This window comes from Corylus avellana, chromosome 4 (assembly GCF_965113065.1).
Source record: "Corylus avellana chromosome 4, dhCorAvel1.hap1.2, whole genome shotgun sequence".
In the NCBI taxonomy this organism is placed as follows: domain Eukaryota; kingdom Viridiplantae; phylum Streptophyta; class Magnoliopsida; order Fagales; family Betulaceae; genus Corylus; species Corylus avellana.
The window spans coordinates 12,283,898-12,291,054 of NC_142493.1; positions in this window are offsets into that span (position 1 = coordinate 12,283,898).

Consider the following 7,157-nt stretch of genomic DNA (forward strand, 5'->3'; position numbering starts at 1 on the left):
GAATGCCTTAACCATCTGAAGAGTGTTCTCAAGAGATGTGAAGAATGCAACCTAGTGCTCAATTGGGAAAAATGCCACTTCATGGTTCAAAAAGGCATTGTGTTGGGTCATTCTATTTCAAGCAAGGGCATTGAGGTAGATAAGGCCAAGATTGACATCATCTCCAAACTTCCCCCGCCTATGACAGTGAAGGGGGTGAGAAGTTTTCTTGGACATGCCGAGTTCTATAGAAGGTTCATCAAGGATTTCTCCAAGATCTCTAGACCCCTTTGTGCATTGTTAGGCAAGGAGGACAAATTTGAATGGACTGAAGAATGCATGATTGCGTTCAACACACTGAAAAGGCTGCTCACATCTGCACCAATAATGATGGCACTTGATTGGAATCTACCATTTGAGCTCACGTGTGATGCCAGTGACTTTGCCTTGGGAGCTGTCTTGGGTCAAAGAATCAATAAGGTACCTCATGCAATTTATTATGCTTCTAGAACATTGAATGATGCTTAGCTAAATTATTCTACCACTGACAAAGAATTATTAGCTGTCATATTTGCTTTGGAGAAGTTTGGATCATACCTAATTGGTTCTAAGGTTATTGTATTCACTGATCATGCTGCTTTGAGATATTTGTTTGCTAAGAAAGATGCAAAGCTTAGATTGATCAGATGGGCATTATTACTGCAAGAGTTTGACTTTGAGATTAGGGACAAGAAGGGCAGTGAGAATGTGGTGGTAAATCACCTATCCAGACTACTCCATGAGGAAGAAGGAGATGAGCTTCCATTGAATGAAAATTTTTCTGATGAGCAGTTGTTTGCAGTTGTGGTCCAACTTCCATGGTATGCAGATATTGTGAATTATATAACTGCCAAGGTTTTTCCTCCAGGTATGTCTAGTCAAGAAATGAAGAGGTTAATGTCTATATCTAGACAATACCATTGGGATGACCCCTATTTGTTCAAATTTTGCCCTCATCAAATCATTAGAAGGTGTGTCTCTGAAGAGGAGCACTTGAGCATTTTACAGCATTGTCATCAGTTTACTTGTAGAGGGCACTTTGGGGCCACGAGAATAGCTCTTAAGGTATTACGATCTGGTTTCTATTGGCCTAATGCATTTAAGGATGCCTTTTTGTTTTGCAGCTCTTGTGATAGATGCTAGAGGACATGTAACATCTCATCTAGAAATCAGATGCCATTGCAAAATATTCAAGTTGTAAAGCTCTTCGATGTATGGGGTATTGACTTCTGGGTCCATTTCCTAATTCATATGGTTATTTATATATTGTTGTGCAAATTTTAATACTCGCAAGTGCACGAATCGTTTGTAGTTTAATGGATTGCAAGTGCGAGGTCGATCCCACAGGGAATTGTATTCTTGAAAGAGCAATTTAAATCTAAACTAATTAAATCCTAACCTAGTTCCAAAAAGGTTTTGAATTTTGATTTTTGAAATTAAAAGACACATAAACTAATTAAAATAAACTAAGAGATAAAAAACTAAGGTTTGGGAATTCACACTCATTGAATCATAACAACATACTTCCATGTTTATTAATATTAATCTGAAGTTCTTACAATTAAAATCTTAGATATGTTTTACTATGCTTCAAACAATTAATCAAAACCATCACATGTATCCATTCATTGCACAAATCACAAGAGGAATCCAATATCAATTAAATCATCAGATGTATCCGTAAATCACAAAAGATATCCAATCTTAATTGAAACACCAAATGTATCTGTAGAACAAATCACAAGGAATATCCAATTATTTAGGCAAATAAAATCAAGCAATCAATTATGTGAAATTATCTTAAATCATCAAGTGTATCCTTGAATCACAAAAGATATCCAAGAATCACTCTACACATTGAAAAGAACTAAAACAATTGAAATATTAAACCCACTAAAATCAGATAAATAAAGACTTACATGAAAGTATTGATGTTCTTTATTGGTGAGGCTTCATCCCCAACCTTAGTTGGGAATTTAGCTCCACATAAAAATAAAACCTAAATCTAAAGAAAACCTAAACTAAAAAGAGAAAAACTGTAGAATTTTGCTCTCTCGAATTCTATATCTTTTCTTGAATGCAAAGAAGTCTATTTATAGGCTTAGGGAAGTCCTAGAAGCCCTATTAAACCTAGATAATTCGGAGGTCTGTCTCCTAGTCAAAATAGAAGTTTAAAATCGGAATAGGATTCGTCCAGATTTGTGTCCTTTAATTGCGGGGCGATTTTGGCATAGGAACCTTCCGAATTAGGAAAATTCTATTTCACAGTAAATTATAGTATTTTGAGTAGCTTTCCAATGCCACTTGAATCACTCCAATACAATATTTGAGTGGAAAGTTATGTTAAAAATACTGAGAGGTGTGCAGAATCTGAATTTGAATCCAATCCGAAATTTTATCCAATCTAATCTTTAATCCAATCTGATCTTTAATCCGATTTAACCTTTTCTTGGATTTGGTTAAACTTAACCACCTCATCTAGATCTTCTCAAAGTATGCTTTCTTCCAAACTTTTCATTTTTCCCTTTAAAGCTGTAGTTTTTCTTCAATGACCTACAAAATACTAAAAACACAAAACTAACATAAAATATTAAATAACGACACAACTAAAGGATTAACTAATGTAAATAAAGGGGTCCAAATATGCAATATTTGGCACTTATCATATATCCTAGTGAGTATGGATTATGTGTCTAAATGGGTCGAGGCTGTCCCCTCAAAAACTAATGATCACAAAGTGGTTGTGAATTTTTTACAGGATAACATCTTTACTAGGTTTGGGATGCCAAGGGCGATAATTAGTGATGGAGGTAGCCACTTCAACAATTATGCCTTTGCTTCTTTGATAAAGAATTATGGGATCACACATAAGGTTGGCACTCCATACCATCCTCAAACCAGTGGTCAAGTGGAGATAAGCAACAGAGAAATTAAAAGCATACTAGAGAGGACAGTGAATCCCAATAGGAAGGATTGGTCTCTGCGCTTGAATGATGCACTATGGGCTTATAGGATTGCTTACAAGATGCCTATCGGTATGTCACCATTTCGGTTGGTCTTTGGGAAAGCATTTCGGTATGGGCTTATCGGAGTTGGAACACAGAGCATATTGGTCCATCAAGCAGTTTAACTTTGATATGAAACAAGCTGGTGACAAGAGGAAGCTACAGCTCAATGAACTGGAGGAATTGAGGTGTGATGCATATGAGAACGCCAAGCTCTACAAGGAAAGAACCAAAGCATACCATGACAAGCAACTTGTCAAGAAGGAATTTCATGTAGGGTAGAAGGTGTTGATCTATAATTCCAGATTGAAACTTTTCCCTCGCAAGCTTAAGTCATTATGGTCTGGACCTTGTATTGTTACCCAAGTGTTCCCTCATGTTGCTTTGGAGGTTCACAATCTAGAAAGTAATCAAACATTCAAGGTAAATGGACAGAGAGTCAAGCCATACCTTGAAGTGAAATTAGTACCAAAAGATAAAGATTTGGCACTCCAGTCTGTCCCATATGCAGAGCACCACCAAGAGCACTTAAGCCACAGTCAGTGGAGTTCAAGTGCATCTCCCTAAAATAAGTAGCACTAAAGCTACTAGTAGAAGCGTTTGAGTAGTCCAGGAGCTTGAGCGCATCTGCTCTGATCAGTGGTACTGAGGCCACTACAGGTGGTACACATCTCTATCCTTTAGTTTCCTTTCCATTGTGTCAATTTTTTTTTTTTTTTTTAACTTTTCATAATTTTCTATAGTACTTTTAGTGTTCTTATTTACATGTTGTGTCTGTTTTTCTTTATTTTGGTAAAATACTGTCCATTTTGCATTTATATATATATATATATATATATATAATGTGTTTTACTTTCTGTTACTGCGATTGAGTGTACCTTGTGTGCGTTCGAGTGCACCACCACCACACACGCACACCGCTGAACGAGTGCGATCGAGAGCACCTTGCGCGCGATCGAGCGCACTCGGGGTAGCAGGTCATGTGACCTATTTTAGGTCATCTTCGCCACCCCCCTAACTTTTCCCCTGCGTCGTAAACTCCCAAACCAGCCATCACTACCCAACCCTGCACTCAACCCTCACTCAGCCATCACTGCCCATCACCAAGCTCACCTCCACCGGTTTTTACTCACCACCACCACACCTCCACGACACATTTCACCCTCCAGCCACTCACACCCAATTCCCCCCATCACTCATCTCCACCCCATTTTTACCCATGCACGTTTTCTCTCCCCAATTTTTTTTTTTTTTTTTTTTTAAAGGCAATCTGTGGGTGTTTCTCCTCACACAATTGTCTGTATGGTTGGTTTTCTGTGTTTTGCAGGGGGTTGGGCCAATTTTTGTTGTGGTCATGCCATCTAGCTTGTGACACCGCACACCAAGTGTTCGACAAAATTCCTGACCCAAGCTGCATCATGCATAGAGCTCGCACTTCATCCTCTCGGGTCTCTAAAACCGAAGCAATTTCCTCCCCACTCACTTGTGAGGAGCGGGACCTTTTGTTTGAGACCACATTTGCCATTAGAGAAGACTTCCAAAACCTTGAAGCTACTCGATGGGCTATTGCGGAATACAAATGCCGAGGGCTGAAGAAATTGTTCAAGCCAGTCACCTCCACTGCATATGTTGTTCACAATTACCTACCTAAATTAATAGGCAAATAATTGGATGTTTTACTTGCAAGTGCACGAGGTCAACACAGTAGTATAGTGTGCAAATATGGGGTCATTCCCACGAGGATTGCTGAATCTTGTCTAAAATCAATTCCCCAAGTAAAATAAAGCAAGAGATTGGATTTAAGTGGATAATGATAAAAAGGTAGGGCTTTGATATCCACCTCTAATTATATTTAGCTAATATATCAATATGCCAATGTTTTGATCATGTTATGTCTATCTAATGTTTGTCAACCTAAGGGCATGGGTGTATACTCCTTAAGCTATAGATTTCCTTAAGCAACGAGTTAGGCATGGGTGTATACACTAACTCTTTTCTTTCCTAAAGAATTCACCATGGTGTATACTAAGTTGTTCTTTAGGAAATCATATATTCTGTGGAAATCGACAAACACATGAGGCTTAGGGCATGGGTGTATACTCCCGGTTCTCCATGTTGATTAACCCAAAAACCCGGTGTGGATTACTTTGTTACTTATGTTAAACCCAAGACTTGGTCATCCAAATTGATTTAACTAACTAGTCTATACCACATGCACATGTTGATCAGGCACACACATATGATGAATTCATGAAAACATGAATTTATCAATTTAGATATCACAACAAGATCATCACAAAGGCGCCAATATTGAATATTAACTAAACATAACTAGGGCTTCAATCTAGTCCTACTAAATAAATTAGTTACACATGAAGTTGATGTTAAACATCTTTATAAAATAAAAGAAATGAAAGAAAAAGAATAAACCCGAAACTTGAACTTGAAGAGCTCCAATTCTACTCCATACAAAGCATACCTATTCTAGAGGCTTAAGGGTCTATTTATAAGCTTTTAGGAATACTCTAGAACCCCTAAAAATCATAGGGTTTGAGCCCTAGTTCGCATTAAGCTACAGAACCCTAAAAATGCTCTTTCCATAACAGGGCTGGTTGCTGTCTTGGCCATCACGCACGGGTGCGCTCGATCGTAGCCCCTTGTGCTATTGATTGCAGGTCTACGATCGATCCTCCTTGTGCCTGCGCTCGATCGTGGATGCCTTGTGCATTGTGGTCCTCACCTGTAGTGCGATCAATCGCAGCTCCCCTATGATCGGAAGCTCTACTAGAGTCTTCCAAAAAAAAAAAAAAAAATCCAAAATAGCTCATTTTCAAGTCCAAAACTTCTGAAATTTCTTCTTTTTCTTCCAATGACCTACAAAATCAAAGAAAATACATAAAAGAACTAAAATGGCTTAATTAACTAAAACTAAAGGATTAAAACATGTTAGTTAAGGGCTAAAAATATGAATATTTTAGCACTTAACACACCCCTAAACTTACATATTGTTAGTCCCTTAGCAATACAAAGCTAAAAAAAAAAAAAAATGAAGAACAGAGAACAAAAAAATAAATCCATCTTTCGTGGGATGTAGGATTGCATTTAGCATATGCAACAAGCCTTTTAAACCTCTAGGAATTCGCTAGAGGACGAGTGAAGTCTCGTGAGGGTTTTCCAAAAATGTTACCCACAAACATCATGCACAGTTTATGTTATCCCAGAAATTAAAGTATCACTTCAAGGTTATGATTTTCATTCATTAGCAAGCTTAAAAAGATGAACTCCATCTTCACAATGAATTGGAATCTCAAAGTGCAATTACTTAGAAAGGAAATGCTAAATCATCACAAGTTGGAAAATTGTGTACAATGAATTAGCACAAAATTATGAGGTTTCCAAATCTTTCCAATGTGTAATGCCTCCATGTCTCAAAATTCATTAAAATCCCTATTAGAATGAACAACCATGACATATTTCTTTTTCTCTTTTTTTTGGTCAGGTTGTGCAATGATTGGTTTCCTTAAGCTTTCTAATTGACCCATGTAGCGTGTGTTAAGTCAATGACTCCCAAACCAGATGGTTTTAGGGTATTAGGTGTAGAGACACCCCTAAGGACATACTAACTCGAGTAAAAAAGACTACAAAACCAAACTAACCATGACATTGATCAAATCCAAATTTTCCACCTTTTGACGTGAACACTCAATGCTTTGAGGCAAGAGGTCCAGTTACTCAGTGAAAAGCCCATCAAAGACCATTTATTTCTCTCTTCTTTTCTTTTTTTTTTTACTATATATATGCCACTGTGTCATCTCATAAGTCATCAAATTTCATCCAAGATACAGAAACACACATATCAGACCTCATGTCATACCTCACAAATTATGTGCTAATGTGCTTGTGTGCTTAGATCAAACATGTGATTTTTTAACTGTCCTAAACAACTAACCAACTAACAAATTCACTCATCAGATCATGTGTTCAAAATTTTAAGCTCACTGATGAATTCAAGCCATAATTCTTTTTGGATCAACTTAAAATTTTAGGGCAAACATGAACATGCATTATTTTTTTTTTCTCTTCAAATAAACAAACAAACACACAAATCAAATAACATGAAATTGGGATAAAGTG